Genomic DNA, 25,056 nt, shown 5'->3' on the forward strand with positions numbered 1-25,056 from the left:
GTGGTTTAACCCCCCCAATCCAACCCCTTCCCTGTAGTCTTTTAACTACGATTGTGCCGTTTTTAACCAAAATCCAAAAACCTGTTCCTTTTCTAGGACAATTTTTCTGCAGAGCGGCAGTTGTTCATTAGAAAGAGTTTTGGGTGGGACCATTGGTGTGGAGTAACCCCAGCCCCCTTCCCCAATCCGTTGCTGAGAGATGTCTGTTTACACTCTTACACCCCAAACTTATTATTGCAACAGGTGCAACAAAAATGGCAAGCAATATCGGAACTTGGATTAGGAAAACAAGGATATAATCGTCGACAAGTAGATACGTTAGAAGGGAGTAGAGCAGGAAGCTTGTGGCCCGCCTAGCGTATTTTTGACGTAATAAAGGGAGCAACAAGTCTTTGGTTCAACTTGACCATGGATTCGAACTCTTGACCTTCCAGCCTCAAGCCCAGGACACACAGCCACTAAGTAGCGTTTGGAAAAGTTGGACATGTTACATGGATGCACGTGGAAAATGTGTGAAAATTTGCTGTGTTTCCGTGAAATTTTCACAGATGTATCACGAATGAACCATGTTAAAACCACATAGGAGGTCCGAATAAAGAACACGTAAATCAGTAAATCAACATAGTACATGAGCCGTGCGTTATTATTGCGCTGTGTACATGAAATTTATTAGTGGTTTGTGTGTCAATTATGCAACTTGAATGTGATATCTGTGTATGCATCTTGCAAAAGTCACACACAATTGCGTAAATTTAACGTAAAAATTCTGTATAAACTATGTAAAACACGCGTGAACTGCATGATACTCAACCGACTTCTGAACAGCTCAAAATCGAATTCACGTAAAGACCCATCGGCTGAAACCCCTTGACGGACATCTGCGCATATGGACGAATGCAAGAAACATGTATTACGGATATCACGCATGTGTCACAAAAGACCAAAGTTCATACGTAAATAATGCGTAAAATGTTCATAGCTGTGTGAAATGGCCTTCAGGTAGAGAACTTTCTGACTAGGCCACCAACTTGGCACCTTTTTTCTAGAAGTATCTCAACAGGTTAAGACCTCATCAACTATCTCTACCTATAAATGCAACTTAATCATAAAATAGAGACAATGCAACAAAAACGATAGAAATTAGGAATCAAAATATGGGTTTCTTCTTCTCTTCTATCTGTCTGTGACTCATTATTCCAAATTGGTCTATTGAACATGCAATTTTATGGCATCTCACATTCTGGGTCTATGATCTTGTGCTTGTCCTAAAAAGCATTTGACGGGGGGGGGGGGATTAAAACTGCTATTGTCAGACGCCGCGGCCGGCGCATTAAATAACAGTTCTTCTCTGCGACATTAAGAAACCTGCCAGCACAACAAAAGAGGCTGTGGATGTGATGTCAGAGGGAAATTAAAGCTTTTCGACGACTCGCTGCTATTTAAGACGTTAAGAGGGGGAAGGGGGCAGCGAAATACTCCAACCTCTGAAATCTGTCCTAATGAAGTATAATATCGGAGTACTATAAGTGCCTATTTTTTTCTTCCAGTCTCACTCAAGGAAAAAAAAACTCTACGCAGAATTTGCATGCAAAAAAATGGCTAATCTTGACAACTCAACATGAACTAATTGTCGCAGTACGTCAGACCTCGTCCATTGATGAGTGTGCCTGAGTGTGATTGTATCCACAGTATTCAACGAAAGCAGGTGTTGACATTTGCACATGCTTCTCTCAGAGGGGGGGGGGCATTTGGTGTGACTATTGGCATCCACCCAGGGTACCAACATCTTTGCAGTCTAATCCTTCATTAAAGCCATTGTTAAAGCCATAGGGGGGATATTGATTGTAATGTGAAAAGAGAAATCTATGGGTTTTTTTTTTCTCTTCTTCCCACATTGAACGGCCCCCCTACCCAGTACCACACTCTGTGGATAATTCATACCCCCTCCCCTTCAAGGCCCATTATTCACCCCTTATTGGCAACTGCTTGCGCTCACTTAATTGGACAAGTTGCCTGCAACTGCCAATCCTCTGGGCTGGCCAAGAACAAGCCGCAGCCAATCAACCTAATTGATGCCCGGCAAACATTATTAGAAGTTTACCGATGGTGGAAGCAGTTTTTGGAGAGTTTGGGGGAGTGAACGCCCAACCTTTTTTGGGGGAAGACTGGTGATTCTGTGGGTTAATTTTGGTATTTTTTTTATATATAAGCAAAATTAACCAATGGTCTTCCAGATACCCTGCCTTATCTACTGTAAATTACCTGGACCAGGTGTGTTTAGCCAAAAATGGAACTTCAATAGCAGGTTGGTTGGAAAACATGTTGGAAACCGGCCCTGACCTAGAAGATGATTCTGGGTCACCGAATGAGAATATTAGACCCGAGATTGGTTGGTGGTCCATTCCATTGAGCTCTAGGGGCCACCCAAGCAAACATGTTCTTTTTTTTCTGAAGACAAGACAAAAAGAAAAAAAAAGGGATTCTTCCTTAGCTATTTAGTGTTGTCTCTGTCAGCAAACATCCTTCCATGTCAGCAGTCTCCAAAGCTAGAGTGTCTGGGTTCCTCAGATTCATCACCAAACACAGAGCTGTTGTTTCCAATTCAGTTCATGCCTGCAGTGCAGAAAGAAACAGCAGCGAGAGGCAGGATATGGGTGGAAGGCGGGGCGCGGATAAAAAGCCTAGCCCTGGAGTCAAACCCAAACTTCCAAAGCAGCCTGCATTTTATTTATTTTTTTATTTAATTTTTTTCTTGTTAAAGTGCTCACAGCCATGAAGGATGCACTTTTTCCACGGGTCCTGAAAAAAGAAGAAAGACTGCCGTGCTAATGAAAATAAACAGAATGAAATGCCTTTAAAGGATGAGATCAAATGATCTCATCTTCTTTGTTGGATAGGAAAGGTGGAAGGGAACTGCTGTGCAATGAAGTATTACCCAATAGAAGCTGCAACAAATGGGTTCAATCAGCTGAACCAGCGTTGTAATGTTGTGTCCTTTGCATAAACATCAACAGTAAAGACAGATCGTGTGAAAGGTTGTGTGAATGGTTGAATTATGGTAGTCAAGGGAATGTCAGCACTGGAGCTAAAACTCTGGTGTTAAAGGGTTATGTCAAGTCATATCAATGACCACTACATACCTTCTGAGCGTCTGTCGTCTCGTCAAGTTCCCTAACCATTGCTTGCCCCTGTGTCAGAGTTACGTTTCATGTTTAAGCGCTACCAGACAACAATCTTCAGGGAAGTGGTGCCTTTGGTTACGCTTTTTCAGAACACGATTCCTCTTGTCCTCCTGCCGTAGCCTTACTACTTCTCTCCGTCAGTACGTCCATAGAGGATTACTACACCATCATGTTCAAAAATACTCCCAATTAAAGTCATTTGATTCTGTTATCTAGGGTGACTGCTCTGTTATTTTAATTTACTACAGGTGTCAAATCTTTTACTTTCTCTTTGGCATCAACGAATAGCGTTTGATGGTTGTCATTCTTCATTTTCGTGAAATGTGCCTCCTTGGTTTGGTCCAAACAAAGCCTTTCCTCCCATGTCCTGTCTGGTCCACTGGGTCTCCTTTGTTGCGTTTTGCCTTAAGTTGTTGTGCTCTGCACCACTAAGCCTGTCAGCATCGCAACAGCCCTTTTCTATCCAAAGAGAAATCGACTTCCACATTAATTATCCGTCTCCGGGATGGCGCTCCGGCTTTGCATCGGGCCGCATTCCAACTCTTTGAACTTGAACGCTGGATGCCCAGTGCGCCCCTGCCGCTCCTCCGTAGCTAATCGATAAGCTCCCCTGATGAGTGGAGACTCCCTGTCACCAGCTCCTCACCAAACTGCAATCGATAAAAAACAATACCCATCTACAACCGTGAGGTCAGAGCCCATTTGTTGGTCCTGTTTGCAGGTGACAGGTGTTTTTCCTGTATGTAGGCTGTCAGCTTCAGAGGGAGATTTAAAGATAATACAAAATAAGATATGAGGAGAACTTTCCTCCTATCAGCATTTGCTGAGTTTATGGCACAGATGGCAAAGCTTTTTAATATCTGCTGGTATAGAAACTCAGTTTATTGCTGTAATCAAGAAGTGCATCACAATTAGAAAACAAATCTTTTGCCTGTTTATCTAAACGTCACTCATCCAAATCTTCATATCCTGACGTTGATGAACTGAGCAGACTCTGGTGTTGTTTATTTTCCTATTTTGTGACAAATGTTACAACATGGCCCGCAAAGTCTCATTTACCGCTCATATGCTGGCAGGCGGCAATGCACGTCTCCGTAATATTCCCTTTAGCTTGTTTGTGTCAGTAAACACGCGCAAATTCCTCGGAAGATGCCCTAATCCATACTCAGCTGTTAGTGGCTGATGTGTTTGTTGTGCAGTGAATGTGTGCTGCCCAGGCTTGTTGTGGGATCCCCAGCAGCAGCCCCAGCTTGTGGAGATTTAGGGATCGTGTTGCAGTTTCTAAAGTCTGTTAGAAGCGGTTGACACATTTGAAAAGTGTTTATTATGGACATTTTGTTTAGAACAGACCCTGTCCAGGATGTACTCTGCCTTAGCCTAATAGTTGCCAAGGCAGGCTTTGGTAACCCCATGATCCTGGATAAGGAGATAGATGTGTGGGACAAAAGGGAAATACATTTCATTTTTCTACCTGTTAGGTAACACTTAACCATCAAGACTCTAAACTGGGGGACGTGTACTGATGCCACATGCTTAACCCTTGTGCTATCTTAGATGACCCCACCCTTACATTGACGTGTTCTCCCTACCATGAAAAAGGTGGATAAAGGTGGAAAGATTTCATGTAATCCATGGACACCAGTGAAGATCACAAATCATTGAAGAAAAAAGGTTCAGTGCACTGTCTAGTGGGTCTAGATGACCCAACTCCCAATGGTAAAGTGCCTAGGATAGCACAAGGGTTAATACTAAAATTCCAAGAAAATTCTAGTACAAGTTTATGCCTAATCATTTATTCTTCTGCAGTAAAAGTATTTTTTTCAAATAATTTTTGTGTGAAAATGATAAAAAAGCATCACATTATTAAATACTTCAGAAGCTTTGGCTTTAACCCTTTAACACCTAATATGTCACCGGTGACACCTAAATGACCTAGTGTGACTCTTCGACGTTTTTTGCGATCAACACGAATCTATTGACTCTGACACGGAGAAAAGTGGCTTTACTTCACTAACGTAAATTGTTACATAATGACACAGAGCCACTTGTTTCTGCCACACGATCGTCTAAATTATGTTGATTGCATAAACACTACAGTAAAGTTACGATAGCCGAAAGAATGTTAATGCTAAAGCTAAAGCTCGGGATAATCTTTTGATCTTTTTGTGTTCCCTGTGGTCAAGAAAACAGTTTTTTCAAAGTTTAGTTTTTGCAGAGCGACAATAGTTCATTTGTGATTTGTCTGTGAGTTGTGGGCATCGGGTCTGTTCATGTGGCGTAAGCACACCCCCATTTCCCATTACCCATCTGTTTAGGTGTTCTCCTTATACCTTACAGCCCCTTCAAACCCCTTCAAACCCCAAGCTAACATAACCGGTGCTACAAAAATGCAATTTAGAGCTAAATGCACACAATGAGGAAAACAAAGATGTGCACATTCTTCTTCTTTGGATTCCTCTTTTTGTCTTGCAGTGGTGAAGTCTCATTTAAGCTCCGATGTGGGCCAACAAGGGCAACTCTAAAATGCTAGTCTAGAACTCATTGGATAGTCCATTCTTATTGCAGACAGTCTACTACAACATAGTGAATGACAGGTATGGACCTATGCCAGTGTGTTAAATCTATTCTGTAACAGACTTAAAGTCCTGTCACACAGCCGTTACCAACAATTTTTGCATATTGTACAGTAGAAAATTGGTCATACGCGAATAAATGTGGACAAAGTGAGAAAAGTGGTGAAATTTTCATAGTTGTATCATGAATTAACCACGTTAAAACAATGGAAGAAGCATGAATAAACCACGCAAGGACACGTAAAGCAACGTAGAACCTGAACAATGCGTGATTATTGAGCTGTTTACATGCAGTACATTTGTGATTTGTGCATCAACTACGTAATTTTAACGTGATATGTGCCCCTTACCGCGATATAAAAAATATACATCTGTGGTACATGCATGGAAAGTCTGTTAGACATGCATAGAACGGTCGTAGAAAGCTACAAATTTGTGTATACATCTTTCAAAAATCACGCACAACTGCAAAAGATTTACTTAATAATTGTAACTACGTAATATAGGCATAAACTGCGTGATTCTCAGCTCAAAACCCGAATTCAGGTAGAGACCCCTTCGGTCAAAACCATCAACAGACATCTACACACACATTGACGAATGACGAACCCCAAAAACGCACATGAATGATGTATACCACACATATATCACAAAAGACCGAAATTTCATATATAGAAAATGCACAGATTGTACGTAGTGGCTGTCTGACACAGCCTTTAAGAAAGAGTTGAGGTGAAAAGGTCATGCATGTGGTTTGGTATAAAAAATTATAACTGGGATGTGTGAACAATCAAAACAAAGAAAAAAAAAAGACGTCTATGTTAGCACTAACGCAATGCTGACAGTTAATGTTTTCATATTTGTCAGAGGTTTCCACACAAGAAGGATGTCACTGATGAATTCAAAAATCCTGCAGCTTTTTTTTATCTCTTTTTTTTTTTTTTTTAGTGTAGTTCAGGTATAAAACTAAAAGTGTGCCATGTTTTGAATGAATAATATTAAGTGTGTGGAGGGTTAAAAGGTCCAGGACAAAGTACTGTGTGTCAAAGAAAGGCTTTTGAATTGATAACTGATTTAATTGAGCACTTGAGAGCAGTCTGAGCAAGGATTCATTACCAATGTCACAAGGCATTTCCAGGGTTATTTTTTTCTTTTATGCTTGGTTGCAAACTGCAATTTTTTGACACAAAGTAAACAGTTTGTTGTTCATAGCCTCAAACAAACATTGAGTAATGTCAGAGTTACCCAGACGTGGTTGTTTTTTAACTCAACGGGCAGTAAAAACTAGATAAAGCTCTGAAATATTCCCATGTGCACCAAATAGTACCAATTTTCATTTTTAATCACACTGAATTATGGGAAATGTGTGTTTTAAATGATTGTTTTTCTTCCAATTTGTTGCCAAGCCTTTACTTTTTTTTCCTCACACTTTTGTTTACTTTAAGAAACAGAATCAGTTTTGGTTTTAAAGATCCCCCGCAACGAAAAGATAATATGCAAAATGTGTTAACACGCTCAAAAATGTTCCAGTAACACAAGAGCACTGTCTTGCTACTGACACAATCAAACTGAATAATGAGAAATTGATTTTTAAAAGAAAACAACAACCTTTTTTCAAATATATTTTGGAAACGTCTGCTTGCAATTTTTTGGCAATAGCTGCTGCCCAGTGAGATCCAACCTTCAGTCAACAGACTTTCCAAAAAAACTTATTATTTTCTTGCCTTCCTTGTGTCATGCCTTGAGAGACATGAGCTGTGAGTTGGTGTATTTTAAATAATTAGGTGGAATCTACAAGTTAAATTTAGTTAAATTTTTGTTTTTAAGTTTACCTCCTGCCATCCACAATTGTTTGTGTTAATGGTTTTGAATAAAATTAATAAAAAATAGAGAACTTTTTATTGATTTAGAGGAATGTATTACATGCCCCTCCCAAGCATCACAACTGGGGAAGTAAGCTAAACCTTTAGTCACAACTGTCCTTATGGGTCAATACGGGCAAAAAATGGTCAAACTAAAATAGGGCACGTAGGTGGCCTGCATGAAATATCAAGGTCTTAAACCAGTCGTTGAGACCGCAGGGCATAAATGTTTCAAGTACATTTTTTCTACAGTCATGCTGGAGGTGACAGCTCATACTGGAAACTTGAATAACATCTAAGGGTAAAGTAGGAATGAAACGGGCATCACTAAGGGTTTTTCCTTTTTTTCAGAACCCTCCCAACCCCCTGTGGACTTGGGCAGCGAACCTCTTAGTCCTGTTCAAGGGAATGGAGAAGTTAGAATTTAGGAAATGAGACAATCAAAGCGTAGTTTCCATGTACGTCCTATGGGCATCCTACGACGACTTAAGTAAATTTTATTTGTTGTCTGTGTTTGTAACTTTTTGCTGCCTCTTGGCCAGGACTCCCTTGTAAAAGAGGTTTTTAATCTCAATGGGACTTTCCTGGTTAAATAAACGTTAAATAAAATAAAATAAAAAAGTACCATGTGCACAGTCTGTGCATCGAGCATTTGCAAGCCGTCAGTAAGGGTCCAGTATGCGCAACTTATATGACTTGAGTTTGGTGTAAGGACTCTGTACCACAGCATCACCCGTATGTCATAAGTGCGTGCAACTTGCATTTGCCTCACAAATAATACACTCATCACATGATGTAAGGTGTGAGAATCACATGTTCCATTTTGTTGTCGTCCATTGAGGTGGCCGCACGACCCTCAAGGGAACTATAAGACACATCTGCATTCCCTTTGAGATCTGGCCGCTCCTATCTACCACTCTCCATGGGTGTACCCGACAGAACAAGGGATAGGCTTCCTGGAACCCTGGAAGGAGATCAAGTGGGTTTTGAAAATTGGTGGACGCTGCTACAAAACGAGTAGTGGTCATAGCAGCACAAAGTTCATATTGAAAGTCGCAGTTTGAAGGCAGGCCAAACGATGGAATACACTTTATCCGGTTTTCCTCATCCAATGAAATTTCCCCACATGTCTGAAAATTCACCCCTTGGCTAAAGTTCATCTACATCAGGGGTGTCAAATTCCAAGCATTGAGGACCAGTGACCTACATGTGTACTACCTGCCATTGAAGCTTCTTTTTGACTAAACACACCGAATCCAGGTAATCAGCAGCAGATGAGGCAGGATTTCTTGAAAACATTTGGACACTCCTGATCTACCTTGTTAATCGTAGAGCGATAGTTTTAGGTTTTTCCTAATATATTGTAGCTTGAATCCAAACGTGGCCTGAATTTTTTTATGGTCTGGTCATGGGTCCAGCAGGTCACATATTAGGCATATAAAATTGAAACCCCTCAGGTCCCTCAATCATTCTGCAGTTGCTGTCAGTGAAAAGCTTGCACAAGGTGCCTGGACAAGACACAGAACATCCATAAAGTTCCGGCAAAAACCTCAGCAACCTTGTGGGTTTTATTCCTGGCTAATAAAAAAAAGAAAAAGTCTCATCTCTTGAGGCTGAGAGAGATGAGAGTTCACAAGTAGCTTAAGAGCAGCTGCCACTTTGATGGCGCAAAGACATCCATAAATCTGGCCTCTCACGTCGCACTGAATGTTTTTCTTTTACTTGTCTCCCCCTCCATGCCTAATATTAATGAACAACAACTGAATGCTGCCATGGGCAAAAAATAGCTGTTTTTATTTTTTTAACAAATGTATCCTAAATGGAAAATTAAACATGGCCAGCATGTTTATTCCTGACTGAAATGGGGCAAATTGACAAGCAGTCCAAGGATTATTGTCCATCGAATTATCTGCTTTACTGTAGTCATAGCAGCAGGCACACACTGTTCTTTGCAACATCTTGAAAAAAAATAGTTTAGATTCTTCATCATTAGTGACTTTAAAAAAAGCAAGAAAACTATGCTTTGCTAGCATTTCCTTCCACTGTGAATGGTTGGAAAGGGGCTTACATCCCATAAAACATGGACTATTTTTGGAAAAGCCTCCTTTGTCTGAAACTGTGGAGTTGGAGAAATGAAAGAAGCTCCTTTTTCTGTTTCCCTCTACTAAAGGAAATGCTTTTATCAACCAAAACATATGGATTTAGACATTTTAGCATGATATACAATGAAGTAACACACAAACCTAACATTCAAACAGGATTTAAAACATGTCAGAATAGGGGTGTGTGACTCCTTTTGACAGCCTTTATACATCATCAATATTTTATCTTTTTTTTTTTAATAGAATATGTATTTGAGGCAATTCCTTATATTTGAGTTAAAGCCTGTTCAGATTTAATAAAACATGTCTTATATGCACATGGTTGTTCAAAAAGAATCAAAATATGAGTCATAAAAATGACATATGAAAATTAAACCACTTTAACACCCCTAAATGGGCTATGCGTTTTACGTTATTACGTTTATACGTTTATATATATATATTTTAAATGTATTCTTATACCAAACAGCTTTTTTATTATTGGTGTTGACATTTTTTTAGGCTCCTTGCGCTCTTCGTCCTGACGATGAGGTCCTGGTTTGTTGCAGCTCGTGTGGATGGGCCCCACGGGTCCAGATTCTCCCTTAGGCAATGGGGCTTGCAGGGTCAGAGTGTAGGAGATGATGACAACCAAATGCGGATTCCTGCACCCATAGAGGGACACCTTGCAGTGGATGCAGTGTTGTGGTGTGGGGCCATATCTCAGTGCAAAAAAATAGACTCGACATGTAGGGGAAAAGATCTCCACTCATACTAGTGTGTGACAAAATTTAGTAAGCAGATTTCCCTGCAGTCTGGTACCAAACCCATCCTTGGTCTTGTGCTGACCAGAGAGGGGTTTGTGAAATGGTGCAAGATCATTCCAAAATAAGGAACTGATTAAAGATTTATATCCTCTGAAAATGTCTTTAGTAGTATCCAGAAGTAACATGTCCCTATAAATGAAGGAATGCACACGATGGAACCATCACTTCTACAGACTCAATCAGGTTGACCATTACTTCTAAGAGGCTGGAGTCATAGAGGACAGGAATTCAGGCATTCACAAAATCAATGGAACATCTGCAATAAAACCAAAAATATGACAAGTTGGTAGCTATGACAGTCGGTAGAGGAGACAAAAAACACTGACTTTGCTGCCAGTAGTCTTGTGAACCGCATCTAACGTTTCTGTAGTGCCAGACTTTTGATCATAAAGGTATCAGTCACGTGCACCTGTATGGTGGTTGACCCATATGGGTCCTGCAGGTCTTTGGGTTGTTTGAACCTGTGGAGGGTCGTAGAGAATAGTGGCCGGTTTAAGTTGTGATCAATTTTCAAAGGGTTGGTACTTCCGCATTTTGAAAAGGACGCTACCCATAAGTCACTACCAAATCCAAGTCCTTGACTGGTCAAAGTTTGACTGGTTAATTTTCAGATATGTACTCAATGGCAATTTGTACATAGAGCCCGAAAATGGATGTGAGTTTTAAATGTGGAAGCCCAAAACGCCCATTTTTGTCCGTTTACTTAATTTTCATTGGAAATGGTCGCTTCCTCACGATGTGAACGTAGCATATTACAGACTCCACCCTCTAGTCAGTAGTTTTATCAGAGTACTAACCCATCACGCACCCCTGCCTCCCACTTACTCTACTCTGACCTGTTGTCCAGGTGCTTGCTCGTAGCATGCACATAGAAAAAAATGTTTATGAACAATTTTGCACTACAGGCTCATCGAGCGGTCTACTTCATATAGGTTTGCCCATTTTTTGTCTGCAGACTGCCCGTACCTAGACAGTAGGGCAGTTGTGACCAATGCTTAATATGGAGCTGCAAGGAATTATATGACAAACTCTATCCATCCGTCCAAGCACATATATAAATATTTTTATCCCTTGTGCTATCTTAGATGACCCCACCCTTACATTGACGCGTTCTCCCTACCATGACAAAGGTGGATAAAGGTGGAAAGATTTCATGTAATCCATGGACACCAGTGAAGATCACAAATCATTGAAGAAAAAAGGTTCAGCGCACTGTGTAGTGGGTCTAGATGACCCAACTCCCAATGTTAAAGTCCCTAGGATAGCACAAGGGATACATATGCACAAAGGTATGGTGCTAGAGACTATCTCAGCTGTCAATGTTCAAAGGCAGGGTACACTCTGAGATCCCAGTCCAAAAAATGAAACAAAATAAAATGTTTCTTTAGCCTTCCTTACCCAAACCATATTACAATTATCAGCAGTAGAATAAGCAGAGCAGATTAGATGACTTTTCCTTCCAAATGTACCAACACAAAAATAAACTGACTCCAGTCAAATAGGATTTGTGTTTCCATTAGGTTTTATGCAAGCACTGTTACAACAAATAAATCCACCAATCATAAATATTTTTATTGTATCTGTCTAGAAAACTGCTGCTCTTGCATATGCACAAACACAAAAATGGAACATAGTGGCTAACTAAATCCTGTTGAGTTGTGATTTGTTCATCCACACTCTCTTCTTTAAACTTTATTCTTTTCATACACTCAAATTTATTAGTATTCCGCTCAGATGCCACTCCATTTTCTTCCTCTGCCCCTCCCCCTTGTGGGAGTTGAGCCCAGTGCATGTTAAGTGATATAGCTTCAGCGTTGTTCTGGCAGGGTTATGGGTGCCACATAGCGTGCAGCGTAGAGGTTGTGTCTTGGGGGAAAAGCAGTGGCGGGGGGTTATTTTGTAAACCCGCCGGTGCAAAACTGATCGATCTCATGAATTTGGTAAGGAGGAGAGTTGTGAGGGAGGATGGACATAGGAGGAGGTGAACAATGTGAAGATCAGTGTCTGCTCATTGACAGAAACAAGAAATATGCCTATATTTTATTTAACCCATTTCAGGATCTTCCATCAGATACCCAACGTGAAGATTTTTTGTCTTTTATTTGGGCAGAAATTAAGAAATTTTAGACAATTGCAGTCAAGCGTTAGTAGATCCAACTTTGGCTGATGAAGGCATATGACTGAAGAAGCGCCCGTCCTAAATGTTGACGTCTAGTATAGCCAAAGGGGGTTTGGTGGTGGTGGTGGTGGTGGTGGGATTCCCACACCATCATGGAGAGTGGTTCATAAATGTCATGGGACTCAACAGAGCACGAGGCTGTCTGTCTGTCTGCTCATTTGACATAACATGACAGTTCAAGAGGACGGGGTTGGGGTTGGGGAGGGGTGCTTTTCTTGTTGATGCCAACATAGACACATTGAGCTTGACAGACCTGTAGAAGACTCGACATAAATACACCTGAGGGGAAGTAAACAAAAGTAATGCAGAAAGGGAAGGAGTGATTTGCTTTTTTTATTTTCTCTCTGAGTATCCATTAAATGCAGAAAGTTGTGTGAATTCAGACACATTTAGTTGAATAGCTTTTGTTGAATTTTCTTTCAACATTTAACCCTTGTGCTATCTTAGGCACTTTAACATTGGTAGTTGGGTCATCTAGACCCACTAGACAGTGTTCTGAACCTTTTTTCTTCAATGATTTGTGATCTTCACTGGTGTCCATGGATTACATGAAATCTTTCCACCTTTATCCACCTTTGTCATGGTAGGGAGAACACGTCAAAGTAAGGGTGGGGTCATCTAAGATAGCACAAGGGTTAACTTGAGACCAACTGGTTTTTAGTAAGTCTTAAAATTGTTTTTTGTAAAATGTTTAAAATGTTTCCTTCCATTTTTTGTAAGACTCAGTCAAGTGTTAAAATATTTCTTAAATAAATGAGAATTCCCAAAGTATTAGAGGTAACCGTATCGTGACTCTGTGGAGGACTCCCAGCTGTAAAGCTGAAAATGTCTTAGAAACAGAGGTTAAAACAGGCGTGGGCAAACCATGGCCCAGGGGGTCGTATGTGAGCTAATTATTCTGGCCCGCCAAACTGGAAAATATTATATTGATAATCCTAATTAAATGTTTATTTTCCCTGGAATCTCTGGTGTCTGCCCATGGATGACTCTCTATAAATACATTGACCTTTGTTTAGGTTCAGAAAGTTATTCTGCATTCATGTGGTGTTGGAAGATTTGTTGCTTTCCTGACGGACAGCTATTTTCTCGATCATTCCAACAACCAAAATTTCAGCCAGCACCAACTTTTCTCAGATTTTATTTTTTTTTAATTCGATTTCAGATTTTTTTTTCCTGATTCCGATTTGTGGTGCTGCTGCCTTTGACTGCAAATGTTGCAGCGTGGGTGGGGTCTCTTCCTCCACGTCTGTGGCAGCAAACCCACAGCAGTTCCAAACAACAGATAATTTTATTCCTTTCTTGGGAACAAACTTCCCACTCTCACCAGTAGCCATGCTGTCGCTTGCGATTTCGTAAGTGTGTTATGATGTTGTTGTTTGTCGCTTGCCATACCTCTGTGTGAAAATAACGCTACAGAAGCTCTGGGGAGCCAAAAATGCTCCATTACAATAAATCTCGATTTTGTTATTTTTTAAATCGCCCGTAACAGAAAATTTGAATTAATTCATTCAATTAATTTTTCACCCAGGCCTAGGTGAAACCTCTTTTTCCCTGTATTTACTCCTGATTTGATTTGGATAAAAGAATCTGCTAAAGATCAGCAGTCCTAACCTTTTTATTCAGATTTTTAATCCACCAGATTTCCTTCATAGTATGAAGATATTCACTCCTGAGACATATCAAATATGCAAATCCTCATTCATATTCCCTTTTTATTATAACTTTGAACCGAAACACAATTAAAACCAACGCTTGACATCAATAATTCTGAAAAGTCTTTTGAGCTTTAACATTGTTAGTTTTGGTAGTAATTGGTCTCTAAAGTTCTTGACCAACATTTCTTTTTTTTTTTTTGCTAAAGTGGTCGTCGCATTTAAAAATGCCTAAAAGGCTTGAAAGTGGCTGAATGAACTCGAGCTCCTCTGTGTTTTTTTTGTGGCATTTTTATAAATGTGTGTGCACAAAAGGCGGTGCTGGAACTTTTTAAAGGAGGGGGGCAGTAGACTTTGAAAGGGTTGCACGTGTGTTGAAAGGTTAAAAAATATGTATTTTCAACGGTTTTATTATTTTTGACAACTATCTTTGTCAATAAATAATCTTTGACTTTTTTTTTGCTTGGGGGGGGGGGGGGGGGGTGGCAGGTTGCCCCCTCTTGCAGGTCCACCCCTGTGTGTGTAGAAAAATTGCATCGAAACACAACAGGAACTCCCTTAAAAATCCATCGATCATGTCAGCCAACACTTCTACGAATAAAAATGTCATTATTCAGCTGGAGTCTGAAGAATTGTGTGACCTTAAAATGTGTGTGTGTGTTGGGGGGGGAGGTATTAGTGAATTCCAGCATAAGAAAAAGACGAAAGTTAATGCCTCTTTAAAGTGGCGCCAGGAGCACAAGCATGTTTGCTAGTATTGGCAGCGACACGTGCCTTATTATTTTTTATTTCTTTTTTTTTTCCCAGGGTGCTTTTAGCTTCGCCCCGTTCGTCAAAGGAAGGCATCATCCTGTATCGGCACATTTCACGTTTCCCAGAGGACACTGTGAAGCGGCTGATATTATAGAGCAGCGCTGAGCCTTATTTAATTCCCAAGCATATTTCTAGTCCCCCGCTCTATCTTTCTTTCCTCTGCGGCACACACTCGCACGTTTCACTCCTTCTCTGATCTGCAATGATTATGTTTCTCCCTATATTCATTTGGCTGCATCTGCTTTAACGCAACAACCCTCATTCCAACCCTCCAGAGGAAACAGAAGTAAATACATCTTACTTTTTCATAGAAGCTCATCAGGTAGTCTCCAGAACCTTCTTTATCTCAGGAACTCATTTGCTTTGGAGGTTTCTGCTGTGATGTCTAATCAAGGAACCCCTTTATAGTCAAAGAATGTAAATTGTGCCACGTGACTGAGAAACCAAGGGATTCGCTAGCCTCTTTTAAATTCCTTTATATCATACTTTTTTGTTTTTGTGTTCTTTTTAAAGAGAATCTATTGTTTTTTAAAAGGGTTTCGATATTTATAAAGTTGTCCTTAATGCTTTCGTAGGTTTTTACCTTCGCTCCAATAAAGTCCCAATCATCTTTCGATCTAATGTAAAATCGTTCCCAATTGTATTTTAGTTACAATTTTACCGTTTAAAAAAACTCAATCGTTTTCTAAGAGCGGCAGGAGTTCATTAGAAATTCAACTCTGAGTTGTGGACGTTACTGTTGACGCGTAGTAAGCTCACCCCCATTTCCCATTATCCCTATGTTCTGTACACGCTCTCACATTAGTGTACAGCCCCTCACCACCCCTACCTATCCAGCGGTAGAGTTTTGTGCCAGATGCTCAAACGAGGAAAACAAGAGACGAACATGGATCTATTTGTCTGCAAGTGGATGCATCAGAATGAAGTAACGGAGTGGTCTACCGATTGTAGCATCTATCTCACTGCTAAGTTTTCCGCTTACTTTTGCAGTAAGTACAGAAATACTTGGAAAATTATTTTTATACATGTCATCCAGCATGTAAAAAATACCTCAGGAACATGTTAAAAACACCAAAAATTTTCGTTTGGGTGGGTCTTTAAGTACTACAAGCCAAATATTGCGCTGAAACAACGGCAACGTCTTTTTTTTTTCTTTTCTCCGTTACAGCAGTTTTAATGGGGCTCCTCACGCTGACCTGTTTCTGGTTTCCTCACATAGGAGGAGAACACGCTGTGTGCAGGCGTGATAATGAGGATGTAGAGTGCATAGATCTTCATCGGGCCAGCACAGCAGTTTAAAAAAAAAAAAAAAGAATAGAAAAAGCAAAAGAACCCTACCACATCTTTCTTTTCCCCTCATAATGTAATGCAGCTCTCCCAGGCCCCGGGTAATGCCCATGGCTCAGGACCAGGCATATTTATCAAATACACCTCTTCATTTTTTTTCTTTTTTTTTATGTGACGCCAACAAGGGTGCTGATGCTGCCTTCCAACTAAGAAAAAGTATTTACATATGACCTTGCTTGCAGAAATTGGTAGAACGGTGAGACTTATTTTGTCGGAATGATGTGCTTAGAAGTTGGATAAAAAATAAATAAATAAAAGTATTTGAGTCAGCATAGGACTGGGATATTCATGAGGATTAGCCATAATGTATTTACTACCTTAGCTGCTGCTGACTGTACTCTACCAACTGGACGTGTGGAGTGACATTTCATTTCACACATCAAGCAAAAATAAATAAATAAATAAAATCATGATAAAGCTCACTGAGGAGCAATTATTGTTGTTTTTAAAGGAGTTTAGTGTCTTAACATCACGCTGCATGAAGACGATCGTACATGAGCACTGTTTTTGCTCCCACATCCCCTGTTTCCAGTCTGCATCCATTTAGAGGGAATAAACAGGCTTGAGGAACTTCATCATTCTTACGTGAGAGTCTTTGTGTCTGTTAGATGGGGCTGTCGAGACTGCTTGGCGCGATGAAATTTTGATGGAGAAAAAGTCCTGTCTGCACTGCATTTTTAATACGGGCCAAGCAAAAGTAGGAATTGTTATCAGAATGCTCTCCGTGGCTTTATGTACCACGACCTGCGGGGCTTTCAATTTAAAAAAAAACTTTTTTGCAGCTTTAGGACGACTTCTTCCGGACGTGCTTCAGGTTTTTGCTATAGCGTTTTACGAATCCGTCCCTTTGAAACACTGTCTTTGACCAAAGAACCCAACGGGAGAAATGAGCGAACACTCCATCATCGGTCAAACTGCTACTATTTGGTGTTTATTTTCCTGTTTCTCCATGCAGCTGTATAAAAAATCAGTCTGGCCTCTGGGCCTTCACGTGCCTAATCTGCAGTCCAGCCAGCATTTCTTCCCACCAATGATTGATTTTTGGAGACATCTTTGGGACAAAAACAGTTTGAATTCTGACGCCCATGAAAGACCTATCAGCTTTGTCGTCGATCAATGTGAATAAATATTTCCCACAACCCAGAAGCATTAGAATCAAGGGCAAAAAAAAAAAACAACAACAACAGAACACACACACACACACACACACACACACACAGAAAGGCTGAGGAAGGAAGAAAAAAATCAATTGGCTGAGAGCTTTGCTTAAAATGGGGTGGAGTGGTGATGGTGGTGGGCGAGGAAGGGGTTGAAGCGTTGAAAATAGGCCTGCCAAGCTGGGTGAATAATGAAACATGTTTTCTGTGCTTCAAAGGCAGGAAACAGTGAAGTTATGATACATGCTTGCTTTTCAGTGTAGACCGAGTGCAAAGAGAACAAACGCAGCGATGGTTGAGGCGATTGAGACCATTACGAACTCTTTTAAGTCTCCGATTAGTATTCTCGCTCGTCTTTGTAAGGGATCAGTCGTTATGCAACACATTGACACAAGGGGTCAGGGTTAAAGGTAAATGATGGACTAGTCATATACCATATGTTCACGACCATAGGGCGCACTGGGTTGTAGGGCGCAGTTTCAGTTATGGGTGCACAGGGTTTTAAGGCGCGGGCACGTATTAAAAAAAGCAGCGGGAGCAAAACTGAGTTGGTTGTGATTTATTTTTCATTTTTTCAGTCCTCAATCAGCATCCAAGAATCCATCAAAGTCCTCATCTTCTGTATCTAAAATGAACAGCCGGGCTACATTTCTATCAAACACGCCAGCTTCCCTTTCGTCATCGTCAGAGTCTGTCTCTCATAGGGTGCCCACTACATTTTGGAGAAATTTTAAGACTTTTAAGTGCGCCTTATGAAATACGGTACAGTTGTTCAAAGTGCTAACTGTAGGCTTTAAACAAACAACTTTACATTATTCACATATTTGTAGGTGAAATAAACAATTCTTAGTAATGTAGCTGTAATAACCCCTGGTGTATCCTAAAACCCCTAAAATGTATTTTTTCAAACAAACAACAAAGTCTAACACACAAGTCATAGTGCAATTTAAGGGACATCCCACCTATGCAAGGCAAGTGACCCCCTGGCTACATTTTGTAGTAGTCTGAGCTAAATTTTGTAGTTGTTTAGTAATACTGTTGTCACTTGAAAGGCTTCTTATTCTAAATAAAGGCTTTCTATACTTATACATTGATGAATACATTTTTCTAACATTAACCCACTTACCGAATCCTAAGCCGCTGTAAGCTTGTTGAAACCACTTAGGGGGTTCTTCAAGGACCTCATTAGGACTGAAAAACAAGGGTATCAATTATCTTGCTGGCAGGAGCAGGGGGACAGGGACACTGACCACTCAAAGCGTAGATTTGGTGAAGATGAATTTAAGGTATTAATGGACAATGGGGGCTTCTTTTGTCCTTCCAGACATTGGCCTGAAGCCGCATAGGGCACACCCCTGGGGATATATATCTGTAGGGTCCAATTTACTGGGTGTTTGTCATGGTGACGATCCAGAGTACTCTGTATGCCTTTGATCCAACTTTTTATGAAAAGGACTCAATTCCGATTGAGTTTTCTTGTCACTTTCTTCCTCATCAATGAACACGCAGAAGTTAGCAGGAGCTTTCCTTAGATATAGTTTACCAAATTAAAACAAGCTAAAGTATTTTGGGAGGTCTTAAATTGCTTAGTTAATTATTTGCGGAAAAAATGAAGTTACAGTCGTCATTGCTACCATTTCTAACAGTTTTGACCGGATGCTGCTAACTTTTTTCCCTTGACTGAATTTGATTTTGATGGATAATTGTTTTACTCAATCTGAGTGGCCTGACATTCTTTCTGTTTTTAACAGCCTAGTGTGACCATCTTCCCCATGTAGCTCAAAATTGAGTTCAGCCCCAAGGTCGATGATTGCATTTCTATCCTTTATCCAACTATTTTTTCTCCACATAAGTGGGGCTGAGTGTCCTAGGTCCCTAGTTACTTCAAATTTTACCTACCCACAATATGAATCTTCTCTTTTTTTTCCCTCCTGTCTGTCTCCCTCGTCGTACTCGTTTTTTGATGGGGGATCCATTTGGTTTAAATTGACTCATTTTGTCAGTGGGAATCGGAGCATGGATGCTGTAGAGGGAGAAGCGGGCAAGGCTGCTGCTTTCCCTTTGATCCCTCCGACAGGCAGCGTGAAAACTGCATTTCATAAAAGATATTCGTCTGTGATGAGCTCGCCAGAGTGACAAATTGGGCCCCTGGTGCTTTAAATAAAACTGTGTATGGATATGACTACAGCACTCTATTTTTATACTGCTAAACTGGTCTGTTAAGAAGGGTTTTTAGGTTGAGAGGGGTTACCCTAACTTAAAAGGTTTTAATTCCAAACTTAAAAAAAAAAAGTTTATTATGTTTTAAATAAGCTTTACTTTTAGGTGTCCACTTTTATGCCTGTCTGGATCTGGAGTTTTAGTTACAGGAAGCAACTATGTTCACACAAGTACTGTCGTCTCCCTGTAGCGTTCCCTACTACAGAATTACAGGATGATGAAAGTTTCAGTTGTAATGTGCCACTGTTGCTTACGCTTTCTTAGATGGTGAGGGCAAAGCGAGCAAAGATGAAAAAGAGTACAGCTGTGCTTATGCCTTTTCCTATGGAAAAATCTGACCCAACTTCCAAAACCTTGGGGAGATGTGCGTGAATAGGACACACAGAGTTTGTGTGATCTTAAGACATGCATGCACGTTGCTCAGAAAAAAAAAGGGATCCAATTATAATGTCCCTGCAGTAATGTATCAAACGCATCAAATTAAAATTACAAAAAAACGAATTTTAAAGAGATAACTAGCTTGCCAGATTGTTGGGTTTATCACCTTTGAAAATCTTGTTAAAAGTACTTTAAAAATAATTTTGATAAATGGTAAATGCTTCTTCTGTCTATAGCTACGGACACACTGGGCATTTGATGCGCATCCAAGAATGCATTCAACGATGATTCTTGGATATGCCATAGTGTTCTCACTGGACAAGCAGAGAGGGGATTCTTCCTCCTTTTCGTGTTTACTTGCACATGTTCCCCACCTTTAATTTGAAGAGACTAAATGTGAAAGGTTGAAGTGGCGCAAATCTTGTGAATCTTGCTCCAGACGTTTTCTTTCACAGCTTTATTCCGAAATGGTATATAATTCCAGCCGGGTACAAACCACAATTATAAATTTCTCCTTCATAATCTGTTTTTCAAATGGTTGATACTTCCGTCATTTAAAAGAGACTCCATCCATTTGTCACTACTAAATCCAAGTCCCTGATTTGTCAAGGTTTGGCCTGGTTTAACTATCAATACGTGTTCAATGGCATTTCTACATAGAACTCAAAAAATGGTCTATGTACTAATGTAAATGGTTGAAAATGGTGCTAAAATGTGTAACAAAAGAGTTTTGAACGCAGAAGCCTGGAACTTGCATTTGCCTGCATTTATATAAACTTTTCATAGGAAGTGGTCCCTTGAATGCTCGTTGCTAAGGGTGGTGTGAGAGTAGTTTAAGACCCAATTAAGTCCAGCTTTAGCCAAGGAAAATGAGTATATTAGGAAACATATATGGTCCAACTTCCTTTTAGATACAGTCTATACTGGCTTCATTCTTGGTTTCCACTAGGGATGCCACAATTGTTCAAAACTGTAAATGTTATTTATTTGAACTGAATCATGGGGAAAGTAAATTGTTGTATACATGCAACATACCAGTATGTCTACCTTAAGTGTCAAACAAGTGTGTAAGAAGGAGTTATTATTTATTGTCTCGTTAGATCAGACCAGGCTTAGTATAATCGTAAGGGTTTTCTTAATTGTTTTCTCCTTAATAGCAAATTAACAAAAATGATTTTTCTGAATTTTTAGTTTTTCGTTGTTATTTCGTAATAATCAAATCTTGTATCGAACAGAAATAAAACCAGAAATGAAGGTTTAAACCAAATTGTAGGGAAATTGAATCGTTGTATCTCTATTGTATATTGGTAGACAATGGACCAAGCTGGAAACCATCCATCCATCCATCCATCCATCCATCCATCCATTTTCAATACTAGCTTGTTCCATAACATCCTGGATTGCTTTCCACTCAATTAGCTGAACCCTTCTTCCTAAACTCTTTCGCACAACTATCTATTCACTAGATAAAAGTTAGCGCTAATACATTAACCATCTTGGTTGTACTTACAGACTGCTGAAGACCTGGTCAAAATTTCCCACATATATTAAATGTCCAGATAATTGATCTTGCACCAAGGTCATGCACACCACCTCTACTTTTCTAAAGACCTGTTCCATAAATGGCACAAGCATCCAAAGGTGGCATAATCTCCCCCTTGACTTTAATCAAAGATAAAGAGTGGAAAAAAAAAAAACAACAGTGACAGTGCACTGATTCCTTTCATCAGAAAATCCAATATCAGCTCCAACAGTGAAGACACTGTGGTCCAACTGAGAGATAGCCCATAATCCAGGACACCTTGGTGTTATCAAGATGCATAGCGCTTTGCCTCTGCCTGAATAAAGATTGACTGGAAAGTTTGTTTGATACTACTGAGATCTCAAACAAACACATAAACCCAACGATCACAACATAAACATTTTTTCTTGTCAAAAATATGCTAGCTATTTACATACAAGTAATGTGCAAATGCCCTGATTAAAAGTCTCTCCACAGATGTCTACCATCGGATGCGGCCGTAATGTGGTTATTGAAGCCTTTACTTTCATTTTTGAACACTCAATCACTGTGGGAGGTTTTACACAGCTGAGGCACCCCGGACAGACTCAAGGATACATTAAAGGGCTGTTGGAAAACCGATTTACTGACTGGCACATCCTTTTAGCACTTTTATCAGGGGCTGCACTGTGAGCAGCCACTTGATGCGGTTTGTTTTTTAACCTTCCCAGTAGGTATTCTATCAGTCTCTGGAGCAAAATATCAGTGAATTCTTTTTTGACTTCTTTGGCTTTTTTTTCTTCATGTAATTTTACGCTACACCTTTGTAGACCATTTATGCCTTTCTTTTTTTTTGCTAATAAAGATCAAATTCATCAGTAGGTATTGTGGTGGATGCGTGTGATGTTGTTGGTTTGGGCAAATATACCGGGTATATCTGTGATGTTGAAAGTACTCATAAAAGTAAAAATGGATGGACATTTTGTGTATATATTTTGCCATGAGATCTAGTTACAGTCCAAATTCTGTATAAAAAAGTAGTATTTTAAGTTCTTTTTTTCCCCAAAAAGCTTTGATAGAATACAACAGCCTGTCATGTTCTTTTTCATTTTGAACCTGCTAAGAAACTGAGAACTAATCCCTCTGGGGTAACGCAGGCTCTAGATAATTTGGCTTTTCTGCCCCAGAGTAGAGCTCACTTTGCCTGTTTATGAGCCTACATGCTGAAAAAAACTGAAAGCCTGTCGCTTTAGGTCAACATAATTACCCCCTCCACGTTTTCAACACTAGCTTTCCATTAAGGTTGTGACTCACCATGCCCAGCTCGCTGTGGCCCAGAATGTGCAAGCAGCCAGAGCTGAGGGCTAATTTCCACTCTCAGGTTGACAACTTGGGCTAGCAACAATGGTAGATTGCAGGTGTTATTTGGCTGACTCACAAAATAACAAACTTTATTGCGCTTTTATAACTGGCATACTACTAGCATTACAGATGTGATATTTGGATGATTTTGAAATCTTTATATTTACCTTTTTTATGTATACTGTGTATAAACAAGTTGAAGACTTTAGCCTTGTCACTAAAGTTTGTCTTGTGCTGAAAACAAAATTCTAAAAAACGTAAATAGCGTTAGGAAATACAGTATTTGTAGCTTAGTGTTAGCTAATACCAATAAATAGGATAGCAGTAGGAAATCCGCTCTTTGTAGCTTAGCATTAGCTGCTACCAATACGTAGCTTAGCGTTTTGAAATATACTATTTGTAGCTAGTAGTTAGCTGCTACCAATACCTAAGATAGCATTAGAAAATATGCTATTTGTAGCCTAATGTTAGCTGCTACCAGAACAAAACATAGCTCAGGGAAATACGCTACTTGTAGCTTAAACTTAGCTGCTACCAATATGCAATATAGTGTTAGAAAATATGCTAGTTGTAGCTTAGCGTTAGCTGCTACATAAATGCAACATAATGTTGGGAAATATGATACTTGTAGCTTAGCGTTAGTTGCTGCAAGTCTCTTACATTTCGTTAAGAAATTCACCATTTGTTGCTTAGCATTAGCCACAACTATTTCTCCTGCGAGGATTGTGTCTACTCGAGTTGTAAAAACAACTAAAGAAATAAGAAATATATATTATGGCTGTTAGTTTCTCACAAAGACTCCGTGTTCTCCATTACTCACCCCTCTTTCCAGGTAGACCTACTTTAAACCAAGGATTCAGATGTTTGCCATCATTTGTACAATGATTGAAAAGCACAAACCACAGACTGCCTACCGTTTATTTATTTTTTTTATTTTGAGGAGGATTTAATTGAAATTGTATTTTGACAAATAACCATTTAATGGTGTAAAAAGGGCTATTGTGTGAGTGTGCCTGGGTGTGTGCGATAAGACTAACAGTGGAGGGAGAAGCAATGACACTTCTTTTCCAAAGAAATGCGAGGGAAAGAAGGGTGTTTGTGTGTGCGAGTGTGTGCATGCATAAGCAAGGCAAGAGAATTTAGAAAAATAATAAATGTGAAAGTACATAAAAATAAGCTAAAATGAGATCAACCCATTACACACACACATGGTAGAACAACAAGCCCTACCATTTTCCACACTCTTCTCCTTCATGTGTGTTCTGTCTGTGTTATCAGTTAACGCTGTGTGCTTGCCTTCCTGCTTGGGAATCCCAAGCTTTCAGATACGTAAAGCTTCATACACACACTGCCTGCTAAATGCAAGGTTTGCCTGGATGTGTGTGTGTGCAGGGATACAATAAGCTAAACTCGCCATAATGTTTTATCAGTTGCAAACAGTGTTGCATGTATACACCATTTTATTGGCTAATTTTAATCCTTCTGCCTCTTACTGAACGTATACGCATTGGATTTAAAATGGCTGCTTTACAAAGATGGTTAAATTACAGGGAAGAAAACTGTAGCATGTAAGGTGGTTTTTAAAGGTGGTCCGGATTCTAAACCTTAGAGCTGGTAGATATAATATCAAATCATTATCGTATGTTCCATAAACCAATATGCACTAGACTTAAAGAAAATTATAAAATATGTTAAAGCAATATGTTACTCATATGGGAGCTTTAATTTAACCAAGTGAATTTGGTTTGATTGAGCAAATTAACGCTAAATAAAAGGCCACCTGCAATTAACTTGTCACTAAACTGCACCTGCATTGACCTGGGTTCACGTATACCTGCCAAAACAAGCAACCATTAAAAAAAAACATTTTAGTGTGTAGAAAACTTCTAAGAGGATCTTTCCAGTCTTTATAATGAAGAAGT

General features: G+C 39.7%; 1 protein-coding gene across 6 annotated transcripts in view; it reads left to right on the forward strand.

Annotated features, from left to right (window-relative positions):
* The window catches only part of pcdh7b (protocadherin 7b), a 151,051-nt gene that overhangs the window by 112,236 nt on the left and 13,759 nt on the right, over nucleotides 1–25,056 (forward strand). The gene's annotated exons all lie outside the window — the stretch shown is intronic.

This window comes from Oryzias latipes, chromosome 18, assembly GCF_053564925.1.
Source record: "Oryzias latipes strain Hd-rR chromosome 18, Olatipes_Hd-rR_3.1".
Lineage (NCBI taxonomy): Eukaryota > Metazoa > Chordata > Actinopteri > Beloniformes > Adrianichthyidae > Oryzias > Oryzias latipes.